At 43.9% G+C, this 15,750-nt stretch overlaps 1 protein-coding gene across 3 annotated transcripts in view; it reads right to left on the bottom strand.

Moving 5' to 3' along the window:
- LOC149212073 (MADS-box protein SOC1-like) overlaps positions 1-15,750 on the bottom strand; it is a 479,791-nt gene that overhangs the window by 104,576 nt on the left and 359,465 nt on the right. The window lies entirely within an intron of this gene.

Below are 15,750 nucleotides of genomic sequence, written 5' to 3'. Positions count from 1 at the left end.
TTACTGGTAGTGATCCCATCCTTATAAACTATGTGAAGTCCAGCCTTGAAAAGAAGTTTTAAATGACAGACTTAGGACACTTGCATTATTTTCTTGGTCTTCAAGTCTTGTTATCCAAGGAAGGTATTTCCCTTTCCCAGTCCAAGTATGCCTGTGATCTTCTACGCCACTTTCACATGGGAGACTCTAAGCCAGCCCCTTTTCCCTTTCAATCTAGAGTCAAACCTTCAATCACTTGTACTTCCCCTGAAGTTGATGCTACCTTATACCGTCAACTTGTAGGAAAACTTTTGTATCTCACCCATACTCGTCCCGACCTTTCCGTTGTTGTTGGCCTTATTGATCTGTTTATGCAAAACCCACATGAAATTCATTGGAAAGCAGCTAAAAGAATACTTCGTTATGTTTGAGGTACAATTCAATTTGGGATTTGTTACAGTGCAAAAGCATCTCCTTTATTGGTTGGTTTTACTGATTCCGATTGGGCTGGTGACTCTGATGATCAAAAGTCTACTGCCGGTTATGTCTTCACTCTTGGTTCTAGACCTATTACATTGGCTTGCAAGAAAAAGAGTGCCATTTCTCTTTCTCCAGTAGAAGCAGAGTATAGTGGTGCCGTAGAAGCCAGTAAAGAATCCATGTGGCTTCGTCAGATCCTATAGGAGTTTGGCTTTCAGCAACAACATACGACTACACTTTGATGTGATAATAAAAGTACCATTCAACTATGCAAAGATCCAGTCCACCATCAGCGCAGCAAACACATTGAAATACACATGCACTTCATCAGAAAGCTCATTCATGACCATGTTCTTGAAGTGTAATATTGTTCAACAGATGATCAAGTTGCAGACATCTTTACAAAGACTCTCAAAGAGGTGAAGTTTACTAAACTTTGATTTATGGTTGGAGTTCAGAAGTTGTCACTAAGGGGGGATAGGCTCTAATGCCTCCTTCCTTCTCCTATTGTGTCATATTTGTACATCTTTCAATCCTATCCCAAGTTGTTCTTAAGGGGGGGTGTTAGGATATTCCAACACATAGGAAATAGTTAAGTATAACTTGGTCTAGTGTAGAGTTAGGTAAAGTGTGTTTCTTTACTATGTACTTTTGTAACTTACAATCCAATGGTCACGATATGTTGTAGACATGAAGTGATACGATGGTTCATTCTTTCCTTGGTATTACCGACACTTGATCCGTGGCTTAACACACGATTAGTCCATGATCTCTATTTAAAGAGCATGGAGGGTCATTTGTAGGGTGACCATTCATGAGAGAATATTATGTAAATTTTATTTATTTTATTAATAAATTGTCTGAAGTGGCCGCGTTCGCTCAAGCCGTGGACTGTTTCCCTCCTTGAGGGTTTTAACCACGTCAAGAAAACTGTTGTATTGATCTGTGATCTATTTGTGAGCGGTGTCCTTTGGTGTTCTGTCTGAGAAACTTACCCTGTAGATTCCTACATAAACTTAGGAAATGTTATTAATTAAAGGCTATTAATTAAATCTGGTGTGAATCTTCTTGATAAAGACGATGATCAACTCCTAGTTGATCTTAGCCCTTGATTATGTTTTAATCTTGGCAGTTGGTGCTCCAACTAGAGGTTATAAGAAGGAGCTTGATGGGAACTTGGAGAACACACCGAGATAGTGAGATATAGAGATCGAATTTCTCAAGAGGGATCGAGTGACCTTCTTGCTGTGAGGGACAGGGATAGTACACCAGAGGGAATTTTTCCAGTTTCAGAGAGCACAAGGCAGAGAAGGAAACGATAGGTTCAGAGAGGCAGCGTAGTTCCACGCAGAGGAAACACAGTGCATTAGAGGGAGTCTGTAATTTTGCCAGGAGAAGTCAAGATCTAGTGCCGAAAGCCAGGATGTGAGACCAGAGGGCCAAAGAATCGAGTTCCAATCAACAAATAGATCCGCTGGAAGTGTGATGCAGTTCCTAGAAGTTGTGATACAAATCTGCGTATGCTGACATAGAGACTACGTAGAGGTAGAGATTTGGATCGCCAATGACAGTGTGATAATATTTCTCACTACCTCTTTTCCAGTTTATTCTCTGTATCAAATTTCCAGTTTGGGCATCTAAATATTTGTAGTCATATTTACTTTGGAATAATAATCAAACCCTCAGCTACTAAACCGATTTTCCCAAGTTGGGTTTTTCCAGGGACGTTTGTCCAAAAATAATGGTGTAATTATGTGCATGTTTATTTCTCTCCTATGTAGTATTTTGTTTTTGTAGTATTTTTTCTTTGTTAAGGTTTCAATGTATGTATTTCAATATTTTCCATAGAAAAATGAAAATAATTTGGTTAAGTAATTTAACAAACAGGAGAAAGATTATCAATTGTTTCAGTAGGATTCGGGATCACAGAATTTTCACATGATGTTCCAGATGTGTTGGGATTGCTTCTCTCATGGAATTTTGCAGTTGATTTAGACAGATTTATTCAAATGGATCTCTCCTATGTCACTATTCTTGCAGTAGTTGGTGGTATGCTTAGATTATACAAAGAAGTAAAGAGAAGATACCACACTGAAGTTCCAAAGATGCCAGAAAATTGGAAAGAAATTGAACCACAGGGTCGTCCATCGACGTATGAAGTTGAATTCTTTCAATAAGTTTGTCACTTTACTTCATCTCATCTTCCATCTCAATTTCCAATCAAGAAAAGAAGTAGGCTTGAGTTTGACATAGATATGCAGTATAGTGATCAGAATTTTCATCAGACAGAAAGGGTCAAATGTCAGCAAGGGACATTCAATAAACAACCTACTGATTTACTTGTCAATGGAATGGCCACATCAATGGGATATAGTGGTTGGAATCCCAAGCCCACCTGAAAAGGGTTGTGGCCATTCGCGCTGTGGAGAGCTCGGTTGTCGCTGTGCTGAACATAGGGGAGGCTCTCATCCCATGTGCGTGGATGCTTTGAGTTGTACATACGCAGAATGTGTACGATCATCCTGTTGACAACCTCTGTCTGGCCATCAGTTTGAGGATGGAAGGCTATGTACTTAGTGAGTTTGGTGTCTAACATCGACCAGAGACTAGACCAAAATGTACTGAGGAACCCGCTGTCTCGATCTAAGATGATAGACTGTGGGATCCCAAAGTGTACCCACACTCGTTCAAAGAAGAGTTTAGCAGTGGCTTCTGCTGTGATATTCTTCATGCAGGCAGCGAGAATGGCCATCTTCGAGAAGCTATCGATGATCACAAAAACACTGTCATTTCCATGCTTAGTGGAAGGAAGGCCTGACATGTAATCCATGGAGATGGATTCCCAAGGTCGACTAGGGGTAGGAAGCGGGGTATAGAGGCCTTGCTTCTTGATGGTCAGTTTGGCAATGGCGCAGGCAATGCATGATCTGATGTACTTCTCGACATCCTATCGAAGATTCGGCCAATAGAAATACTTCTGCGGTACTTCCACCATTTTTTTGACCCGGAAATGTCCAACAACCCGACTGTAGTGTGCTTCCCAAATCATCTTGGCATGCTCGCTTGAAGGAACACAAAGGTGACCGAGGTGGCATAACTGGGCATCCTGGAGGTGAAAATCTGGAACACGCTGATACTCCAAGAGTGTCTGGTATGTGTGGTCGAATTCTGGGTCGCTTTTGTAGAGAAGTGGCCAATCAGAAGTCTCGTGCCCAGAAGAGTTAAGCACAGGGGTTAACGCCATGATCGGTGGTCGACTAAGGCAATCTGCAACATTATTGGTGCTACCCTTCTTATACTTGATATTCAAATGGAACTATTGCAGGTATGTGGACCACTTCTAATAGCGATCATTCTGCAATTTCCCTTGGGTCTGTATGAACTGCAGGGGTCGGTGGTCTATGTGGATAACCATTTCCTTCCCCAAAATGTAATGCTTCCATTTTCGACAGACCTGCACAATGGAATACATCTCTTTGTCATAAGTGGGATACTTCCTGACCGTGTCTGAAAGTGTCTCATTGTGTTATGCCACTAGATGCCCGTGTTGAGTGAGGACTGCCCTAATAACATAGTCAGAGACATCTGTCTCAACCTCAAATGGTTGTTGCAAGTTTGGTAATGCGAGCACTGGTGCTGTGTAGAGGCTATCTTTCAACTTTGTGAATGCCTTCTGTTGAGATTCAGACCAAAAGAATTTTGCTTTCGCTCCTCCCTTAGTGACTTGACTCAAGGGCCAAGTGATATGAGAAAATCCCAACAGAAACCTGTGGTAGAAGTTGGCAAGACCTAGAAAGCTGCAAAGCTCTGTCAGAGTGGTTGGAGATGGCCAATATCGAATGACTTGGATCATGGATGGATCCACATGTACCCCCTATTCATCAATAATGTATCCCAGATACTGAACCTGGATCATGCCAAAAGTGCATTTTTCCAAATTGGCACATAACTTGTGTTGCCGCAATGTTTGGAGAACCTGTCGGATGTGGTGGAGGTGTTGTTCCCAACTCTGGCTGAAGATCAGGATGTCATCCAAGTATACCACTACAAATGAGTTGGTGAATGGCCGCAAGATGTTATCCATTAGCCTCATGAAGTTTGCAGGAGCATTCGTCAATCCGAAAGGCATAATCAACCATTTGAAAAGGCCCTCCTTGGATTTGAAGGCAGTCTTCCACACATCGGAGGGTTAAATTGTTACCTGGTGATATCTTGACTTCAAATTGATCTTGCTGAAATATTTTGCCCCCTTCAGTTGGTCCAAGAGGTCATCAATTTGTGGGATCGGGTACCTATTACAGACAATGATCTTGTTCAACGCCTGATAGTCAATACAGAGTCTCCAAGTCCCATCCTTCTTCTTTACCAACACGATCGGGCTCCCACAGGGCGATGAACTTGGATGGATGTGACCTTTCTGTAGCAACTCTTGAATCTGCCTCTTGATTTCATCATTCTCCAAAATAGAGCATCGATAGATTGGTCCATTGGGCAATGGCACACCTGGGGTCAGATCGATGGAGTGCTTGATCTGACAATGTAGAGGACCTCCTGCGGGGGAGGTGAAAATATCCTCGTACTCCTCCATGACCTTGTCCATCTGTAGTTTTCATGTGGAGGGGCCCTGTCTGGAGGTCGTGGCCACCATCTTCTTCGTTCCTTGAGGGCGTATCATCAGGAAAACAAATTTCCCGGTTTTGGAAACAAGCTCACTGCATTGTTTTGCAGTAATCAAAGGGATGGCGGTAGGTGGTGCTACCTCTGGTATCCTGTACAACTTACTTCTCAAAGTAAAAATAACAGCACAGGGCCTTGATTCATACACAACATGTCGCTTCCACAAGTAAGGTTGTCCTAATAATACATCACAAACTTCAAGGGGAGCAATGTCACACAATACCTCATCCGTGAAAGGCTTGATGTTGTATGGAAGGCGACACTGCTGGCTCATGCGAAGATCCTGTCCTTGGTGAGGCCACCCAATGGTGTACGGTTGTGGAAGTGTTGTGGTTGGTAAGCCCAGCCGCTTCAAAACCTCTTGCCAAATTGAGGTTCTTTTGGCTCCCGCTATCAACAATGAACTGTAGCGGGGAGTGGGAGTGGAAGAGACGCTCCTCCTCCTCTGGATCTTCAGGTTCCTCCTTCTGGATCTTCGTGGTGGCAATGGTGGCGTTGGCTCCACATCGATAATCTGCTTCCCTTTGTCATTCCCCTTGTCAGGTTCTGACTCAGAGTCAGAACATGGATCTGATTCTGAAACCTTTAGCTCGCCCACCAGTCACTGTTTGGCTCGACACTCACTTGTGTTGTGAGTGGAGCTCTTACAGAACTCACCACTTTCCTGTGCCCTCTTTTGGCTTCACAACGTTGTTCTTTGCTTGCAACTTTGGCGGGTCTTCTTGGGCCACCCCGCCTTGGCTTTGTCCTTTGTTCTGCGGTTTGGGGGCACCTTTCCCTTGCTTCAGATTCACAGATCCAAAGTCTTGCTTCTTCTGTTTAAAATTTTTCTCGACCTTGACGGCATAACAGTATGCCCTGCCGAGTGAGGGGATGTTCAGGAATTCTATTTCTTCTTGGATGTACTTGTGCAGGCAGCCATGGCATTTGAGTATCAAATGCTGCTCCGAATCCTTGATACCAAACTTTGTGCGAAGGGCATGGAAAATATTGGTAAACTCTGGCACGTCTTGGTCCCTTCCCTGCCGCAGCATGGTCCACTTTATGTATTGATTCTCATAGCTTCCGACAGGGTAGTACTGCCCCTTGATGGCCTGTCGGAATGAATCCCAAGTGGGTGCAGCTAAAAATAGTGAGCCTGTACTTTCATCCTTTTGCTTGCAGTAGGTTTCCCACCAGTCCTTGACGTGGGGGGATGCTTTGAGAAGAGTGAAAATAATCTTTTCTTGACTGGAAAAATCATGAACAGAAAAATAACCTTGTAGCAGATTTAACCATTTATCGACGGCATATGCATTAATTTGACCCTCGAATATGGGGATTTCAAAATTACCTTGTACCTTAAACGGTGTGGCATTTCCGGAGTAGCTGTTGGAAGCCGATGCATCGCCCTTGGGTAGCCGCTGAAGGATCTGGGCGAAGTTGTCCATCATCGCGTTCCTTTGTCACTCGAGGGCTTCTTCGAGCACGATTTTCTGAGGATCTCCTGCCCCCTTGTCTTTCTTTTAATCTACCATGGGAGGCCATCGGGATTTGCGAGGCTGGTCTTGCAAAGGTTCGACCAATTCAAGCCCTAACTCCTTATATCCCGACCTCGTTGGGGACATGCAAAGAAAAACAGAGAAAAAGCAAACCGCTCTGATACCACTGATCCAAATTTAAACAGGAACACAATAAATTACAGAGGTAACCATAAACACAGAGATGCAGCGGAAATAATACTTCATTTCATTAATGTAAAATACTGAAATATGCTTACAAATAGAATTGGAAATAAACTAACTAGGGCAATGGTAGCTTATCTCTGAGAAGAGATGTGGTGGCTACATGCCTCTGAACTGTGTTACAATGAGGATCGAAGGCCTATTTATTGTTGAGAAACAATGGAAAACCCTTAACATTCCAAAACCTAACCCTAGAAGATGAAACACCAAATTGTGGGCCCCGTTTAGGTAAATTGGTACATCAACTTCTCGGGGTTGTAACTTTGGCATACGATCTTTGTTTGACGCGCACAGTGTCTCGTTAGAAAGATCTATCCAAGAACTACAACTTTGGGAAGAGCAACATCAATCCATGTACCCATGTTGCTCCCATTTTTCTCAAAAAACGTCGTTTAGGGCCTCAAAACAGATCCAGAAGTTCAGGACCCGAAAAACTGCTAAAAATAGTAAACTGGGCTACAATTAAGGAAACTAAAAAGCTGAAAGAAACAATGGTGGGGGTCCAAGTGGATTTGGTAGGTGGCCACCAATATCCACGTGGATCACCCTACCCCGCGCTCCTCAGAATCGACTAGGCTATTGATATGAATGGGGTCATTAATTTGAAGAAGAGGACAATGTCATTTGAAAGAAGGTCGCTAAGGGTTATAATGCCACTAGATCCTGCGGAAGGGGCATGCGATACTGAACCAGTCTGCAATTACGTAGAAAGTGACGATAAGATGGACCAAATATACAAGATAACAACGCGATTCGGGCATCTGAACTGTGTTAAGACATGTTCAAACAAGAATTTTGTTGTCGTAGCCCTTGTGCAATCCTTTACTAGCTGTGCCTCCGCCCCTCTAGTTAAATATTCTGTCGCAGTGATAATGTAGTGTGCCCTTGTTTTCTTGCCAGGTGGCTAAATTGGCCCAACAATATCAATCGCCCACTTCTCAAATACCTGTAAAGATACTTGAGGATGTAGCGGTCGATTGTCCCTTCACGACGGTCTGCCAATCCTTTGACATGCATCACACGCCTTCCAATATGCTTTGGAATCCTTGTGCAATGTTGGCCACCATAATCCTGCATGCAAAATCTTCTGCATGGTTGCTTTCCCTGCATAATGGCCTCCCGCACCTACCCCATGAGCTTTGGCGAGAATACTATCACACTCAAAGTCTGGCACATATCGCCGCAATATTTCATTTGCCCCCATTTTGTACAAATGTTCCGTAATGACCGAAAAATTGGCTACGCGAACTACTCATTATTTTTTCTATTGATTTGTATATGCTTCTGGAGCCATCCCTGTAGTTAAAAAGTGAATAATGTCGGCAAAATGGTCATCAACTACACGTACCGCAAAGCGCTATGCATCTGGAAACCTTCGTGGAAATTACTGGGTTCTTCGCTTGTTTCAATTCTCGATAGATGGTCAGGTCCAACATTCAACGCCCCTGGCTTCACAATTACTTCAAAATCATACTCTTTAAATAATAAAAACTACCTGCAAATCTTTCCCCCCAGCACAGTGTTGTTGACAAGGTAGTATAAGGTAGAATGATCTTTATACATCTTTAAATGTCCTCCTAACAGATAATGCCTGAATTTTTGCAGCGCGTAGACCATGGCCTACCCCTCGCGCTCTGTCGTTGAATAATTCTTCTCGGCCTTTGATAATTTCCTACTTGCGAAGGCTATAGGATGGTCCAGTTCTCCTTCGCTTGCCTGTGTTTGTATTGCACCCAGCACAATGCAAGAAGCATCCACATGTACATGAAACTCCTTTTTCCATTCAGAAAATACCAAGATTAGCACAATCACCATCTTTTCCTTTAACACATCCAAGCTATGCTCACATTCTTCACCATAACAGATTGTCGCATCCTTTTTTAGCAATTTTTCCATGGGTGCTGTAATTTGAGCATAAGCTTTAATGAATTTTCTATAGTATCCCTTGTGTCCCAGCATCATGCGCAGCTGCTTGACGTTCCTAGGAGCTTCTAAGTTCACAATCACTGCAATCTTTGCAGGGTCCAGCATCAGTCCTTACGTACACACAACATGACCCAGCAACATCCCAAAAGGAACACGGAATAAACATTTTTCCAAATTCAGCACTATCTGGTATCTTCGACATGTATCCAACATAAGGCGCAAACATTGTACGTGGTGACTTACCAAGCCAACCATCGTCTAGTCATCAAAGTATACTTCCAGAAACTTATGAATGAATTCTTTGAACACTGTTATGACTACACGGGAAAATATTGCAGGTACATTCTTCAATCCAAATGGCATAACAGTGTACTGAAAGCACCCCCACTCTGTCGCGAAGGTGGTTTTGCTTCTATCCTCTGGGACAATCTTAATTTGATGATAACCAGAAAACCTATCAGTAAAGGAATACGCCTCCTACCCTCCAACATTGTCTAACAATTCATCTATAAATGACGTCAGAAATGGATTGTGAACACATGCATCATTAAACTTCTACAGATCTACGCAGATCCTTATTTCACCTTTTTGTTTCCTCTCTTGGACTACCATCGGGAACACCCAATCAGAATCTTCACAAATTCTATAATGCCTACCTCCAACATATTATCCAGCCCTTGGAAAACCTTCTCCTTATACATAGGATTAAGATGATAAGTCCTATGTTTAACAAGTTTCACGTTTGGCTTCAATGTGATCCTCATGACGCCAAAGCACCAAGTATGCCCTTTAAATATGAAAACTTAGTGGGGAAGAGATCCCAGTATTCGCGAAGTAATTCAACAACTTTGTCTACTATAGCGTTGTCCCAATAGTCTCCAATCTTCATGAACTTCGGTTCTTCTTCAGTGCCAATGTTTACTTGTCTTGTTTTCAAAGGTGCGGAGATGTATGGGTTCTCTACTTGCGGTCCTTCTACTTCGTGATGCCCTTCTGTCTCTAGAATATTGATATTCCTTGGGTCTTCTTCCTCCTCTTCAGTGGTCACATTATAGCATTCCAATGCGTGGCACACTTGGGTGCCCCAGTCCAGTTGGGCCCATTCCAGTTGTTCCTTCAGTGTCCTGAAGATAATCGCTTTAATTGCTTGAAGCGCTTCATCAAGGCTTGCAAACCCGTCTTCGAAGCTGAAAGTCAATAAGGAACCTTCCTTCAATACATCCCATTCCATTGTGTCATCGCAGAGCTCTGTTTCGAGATACCAGTTCATGGGAATTCTATCCAAGCTCTGACAAAATATATGTACCCATTCTGGCTGTAATTCTGTCCCCCATGCCTTAGTCCACTTTCCTAGGTGATTGCACGAACCATCCTTCCCATCATACTTCTTAGTCATTCTTGTATTAGAATGCCCAAATCATAACTTCATCATTCTCCTGTAATCTCACCATCCAACAAAACTATCACTATGCATACCCCACCATCTTACAAGCATACCGCACAACACCAAATCCAATGCTTGAAAACAATGGTCTTCAGGGACTTCACGCTCAAGTTCATCTAAAAACATATCTACATCAGTGAAACCATCATAATAAGGTATCTTTCTTACCTTCGATGAAACACAGCGCAGTGATTTCATCGTCATATTACGTCGCAATGTAGAAACTTCATGTAAGAAGTTTTGTCAATGCCCTAATTCCTCATCTGAGTCAGAAGTGCAAGAACTCTGCTGGTCCCATGCGATCCGTCCATCCATAGTTGAGTTGATCTAATCCTAATCTCGCGTTGTTATCTTGTATATTTGGTCCATCTTATCGTCACTTCTACGTAATTGCAGACTGGTTCAGTATCGCATGCCCCTTCCGCAGGATCTAGTGGCACTATAACCCTTAGCGACCTTCTTTCAAATGACATTGTCCTCTTCTTCAAATTAATGACCCCATTCATATCAATAGCCTAGTTGATTCTGAGGAGCGCGGGGTAGGGTGATCCACGTGGATATTGGTGGCCACCTACCAAATCCACTTGGACCCCCACCATTGTTTCTTTCAGCTTTTTAGTTTCCTTAATTGTAGCCCAGTTTACTATTTTTAGCAGTTTTTCGGGTCCTGAACTTCTGGATCCGTTTTGAGGCCCTAAACGACGTTTTTTGAGAAAAATGGGAGCAACATGGGTCCATGGATTGATGTTGCTCTTCCCAAAGTTGTAGTTCTTGGATAGATCTTTCTAACGAGACACTGTGCGCATCAAACAAAGATCGTATGCCAAAGTTACAACCACGGGAAGTTGATGTACCAATTTACCTAAACGGGGCCCACAATTTGGTGTTTCATCTTCTAGGGTTAGGTTTTGGAATGTTAAGGGTTTTCCATTGTTTCTCAACAATAAATAAGCCTTTGATCCTCATTGTAACACAGTTCAGAGGCATGTAGCCACCACATCTCTTCTCAGAGATAAGCTACCATTGCCCTAGTTAGTTTATTTCCAATTCTATTTGTAAGCATATTTCAGTATTTTACATTAATGAAATGAAGTATTATTTCCACTGCATCTCTGTGTTTATGGTTACCTCTGTAATTTATTGTGTTCTTGTTTAAATTTGGATCAGTGGTATCAGAGCGGTTTGCTTTTTCTCTGTTTTTCTTTGCATGTCCCCAACGAGGTCGGGATATAAGAAGTTAGGGCTTGAATTGGTCGAACCTTTGCAAGACTAGCCTCGCAAATCCCGATGGCCTCCAATGGTAGATTAAAAGAAAGACAAGGGGGCAGGAGATCCTATCAAAATCTTGCTCGAAGAAGCCCTCGAGTGACAAAGGAACGCGATGATGGACAACTTCGCCCAGATCCTTTAGCGGCTACCCAAGGGCGATGCATCGGCTTCCAACAGCTACTCCGGAAATGCCACACCGTTTAAGGTACAAGGTAATTTTGAAATCCCCATATTCGAGGGTCAAATAAATGCAGATGCCGTCGATAAATGGTTAAATCTGCTACAGGGTTATTTTTCTGTTCATGATTTTTCCAGTCGAGAAAAGATTATTTTCGCTCTTCTCAAAGCAGCCCCCCACGTCAAGGACTGGTGGGAAACCTACTGCAAGCAAAAGGATGAAAGTACGGGCTCACTATTTTTAGCTGCACCCACTTGGGATTCATTCCGACAGGCCATCAAGGGGCAGTACTACCCTGTCGGAAGCTATGAGAATAAATACATAAAGTGGACCATGCTGCGGCAGGGAAGGGACCAAGACGTGCCAGAGTTTACCAATATTTTCCATGCCCTTCGCACAAAGTTTGGTATCAAGGATTCGGAGCAGCATTTGATACTCAAATGCCATGGCTGCCTGCACAAGTACATCTAAGAAGAAATAGAATTCTTGAACATCCCCTCGCTCGGCAGGGCATACTGTTATGCCGTCAAGGTCGAGAAAAATTTTAAAGAGAAGAAGCAAGACTTTGGATCTGTGAATCTGAAGCAGGGAAAGGTGCCCAAAACCGCAGAACAAAGGACAAAGCCAAGGCGGGGTGGCCCAAGAAGACCCGCCAAAGTTGCAAGCAAAGAACAACGTTGTGAAGCCAAAAGAGGGCACAGGAAAGTGGTGAGTTCTGTAAGAGCTCCACTCACAACACAAGTGAGTGTCGAGCCAAACAGTGACTGGTGGGCGAGCTAAAGGTTTCAGAATCAGATCCATGTTCTGACTCTGAGTCAGAACCTGACAAGGGGAATGACAAAGGGAAGCAGATTATCGATGTGGAGCCAACGCCACCATTGCCACCACGAAGATCCAGAAGGAGGAACCTGAAGATCCAAAGGAGGAGGAGCGTCTCTTCCACTCCCAGATGTGGATAAAGGGCTCCCCGCTACAGTTCATTGTTGATAGCGGGAGCCAAAAGAACCTCAATTTGGCAAGAGGTTTTGAAGCGGCTGGGCTTACCAACCACAACACTTCCACAACCGTACACCATTGGGTGGCCTCACCAAGGATAGGATCTTCGCATGAGCCAGCAGTGTCGCCTTCCATACAACATCAAGCCTTTCACGGATGAGGTATTGTGTGACATTGCTCCCCTTGAAGTTTGTGATGTATTATTAGGACAACCTTACTTGTGGAAGCGACATGTTGTGTATGAATCAAGGCCCTGTGCTGTTATTGTTACTTTGAGAAGTAAGTTGTACAGGATACCAGAGGTAGCACCGCCTACCGCCATCCCTTTGATTACTGCAAAACAATGCAGTGAGCTTGTTTCCAAAACTGGGAAATTTGTTTTCCTGATGATACGCCCTCAAGGAACGAAGAAGATGGTGGCCACGACCTCCAGATAGGGCCCCTCCACATGAAAACTACAGATGGACAAGGTCATGGAGGAGTACGAGGATATTTTCACCTCCCCCGCAGGAGTTCCTCTACACTGTCAGATCAAGCACTCCATCGATCTGACCCCAGGTGTGCCATTGCCCAATGGACCAATCTATCGACGCTCTATTCTGGAGAATGATGAAATCAAGAGGCAGATTCAAGAGTTGCTACAGAAAGGTCACATCTGTCCAAGTTCATCGCCCTGTGGGAGCCCGATCGTGTTGGTACAGAAGAAGGATGGGACTTGGAGACTCTGTATTGACTATCAGGCGTTGAACAAGATCACTGTCTGTAATAGGTACCCGACCCCACAAATTGATGACCTCTTGGACCAACTAAAGGGGGCAAAATATTTCAGCAAGATCAATTTGAAGTCAAGATATCACTAGGTACCAATTTAACCCTCCGATGTGTGGAAGACTGCCTTCAAAGCCAAGGAGGGCCTTTTCAAATGGTTGATTATGCCTTTCGGATTGACGAATGCTCCTGCAAACTTCATGAGGCTAATGGATAACATCTTGCGGCCATTCACCAACTCATTTGTAGTGGTATACTTGGATGACATCCTGATCTTCAGCCAGAGTTGGGAACAACACCTCCACCACATCCGACAGGTTCTCCAAACACTGCGACAACATAAGTTATGTGCCAATTTGGAGAAATGCACTTTTGGCATGATCCAGGTTCAGTATCTGGGATACATTATTGATGAATAGGGGGTACATGTGGATCCATCCATGATCCAAGTCATTCGATATTGGCCATCTCCAACCACTCTGACAGAGCTTTGCAGCTTTCTAGGTCTTGCCAACTTCTACCACAGGTTTGTGTTGGGATTTTCTCATATCACTTGGCCCTTGAGTCAAGTCACTAAGGGAGGAGCGAAAGCAAAATTATTTTGGTCTGAATCTCAACAGAAGGCATTCACAAAGTTGAAAGATAGCCTCTACACAGCACCAGTGCTCGCATTACCAAACTTGCAACAACCATTTGAGGTTGAGACAGATGTCTCTGACTATGTTATTAGGGCAGTCCTCACTCAACACGGGCATCTAGTGGCATAACACAATGAGACACTTTCAGACACGGTCAGGAAGTATCCCACTTATGACAAAGAGATGTATTCCATTGTGCAGGTCTGTCGAAAATGGAAGCATTACATTTTGGGGAAGGAAATGGTTATCCACATAGACCACCGACCCCTGCAATTCATACAGACCCAAGGGAAAGTGCAGAATGATCGCTATTAGAAGTGGTCCACATACCTGCAATAGTTCCATTTGAATATCAAGTATAAGAAGGGTAGCACCAATAATGTTGCAGATTGCCTTAGTCGACCACCGATCATGGCGTTAACCACTGTGCTTAACTCTTGTGGGCACGAGACTTCTGATTAGCCACTTCTCTACAAAAGCGACCCAAAATTCGACCACACATACCAGACACTCTTGGAGGGTCAGCGTGTTCCAGATTTTCACCTCCAGGATGCCCAGTTATGCCACCTCGGTCACCTTTGTGTTCCTTCAAGCGAGCGTGCCAAGATGATTTGGGAAGCACACTACAGTCAGGTTGTTGGACATTTCCGGGTCAAGAAAATGGTGGAAGTACCGCAGAAGTATTTCTATTGGACGAATCTTCGATAGGATGTCGAGAAGTACATCAGATCATGCATTGCCTGCGCCATTGCCAAACTGACCATCAAGAAGCAAGGCCTCTATACCCCACTTCCTACCCCTAGTCGACCTTGGGAATCCATCTCCATGGATTACATGTCAGGCCTTCCTTCCACTAAGCATGGAAATGACTGTGTTTTTGTGATTATCGATAGCTTCTCGAAGATGGCCATTCTGGCTGCCTGCATGAAGAATATCACAGCAGAAGCCACTGCTAAACTCTTCTTTGAACGAGTGTGGGTACACTTTGGGATCCCACAGTCTATCATCTTAGATCGAGACAGCGGGTTCCTCAGTACATTTTGGTCTAGTCTCTGGTCGATGTTAGACACCAAACTCACTAAGTACATAGCCTTCCATCCTCAAACTGATGGCCAGACAGAGGTTGTCAACAGGATGATCGTACACATTCTGCGCATGTACAACTCAAAGCATCCACGCACATGGGACGAGAGCCTCCCCTATGTTCAGCACAGCGACAACCGAGCTCTCCACAGTGCGAATGGCCACAACCCTTTTCAGGTGGGCTTGGGATTCCAACCACTATATCCCATTGATGTGGCCATTCCATTTGCAGCTACTCACACAGATTCGGCTCATGTCCAGTCCAAAACAGATACGACAAACAGATTCATTGAGAACATCCAACATATTCACCAGCAGGTCCATGACATTCTGGAGAAATCAAATGCCAAGTACAAGTAGTGACATGATCAACATCGGGTGCCACACAAGTTTCAGGTGGGCGACAAAGTCTGGTTGCATTTGCAAAAGGAACGCGTTACCGGAGCCTTTCGGAAATTTATACCACTCCGATATGGTCCTTACACCATTACCAAGGTTGTGGGAGACAACACATTTGAGCTCAGCATTCCCCCATTCCTTGGCTTGCACCCAATGTTCAATGTGGACCGCCTTCGGCCATACTTTCCA

Source organism: Pinus tabuliformis, chromosome 1_1 (genome assembly GCF_031772625.1).
Source record: "Pinus tabuliformis cultivar Carrire ecotype Pingquan chromosome 1_1, CPIR1, whole genome shotgun sequence".
NCBI lineage: Eukaryota > Viridiplantae > Streptophyta > Pinopsida > Pinales > Pinaceae > Pinus > Pinus tabuliformis.
Note: the sequence above shows the minus strand (reverse complement) of the source record. Positions and strands in the feature narration are given on the sequence as shown.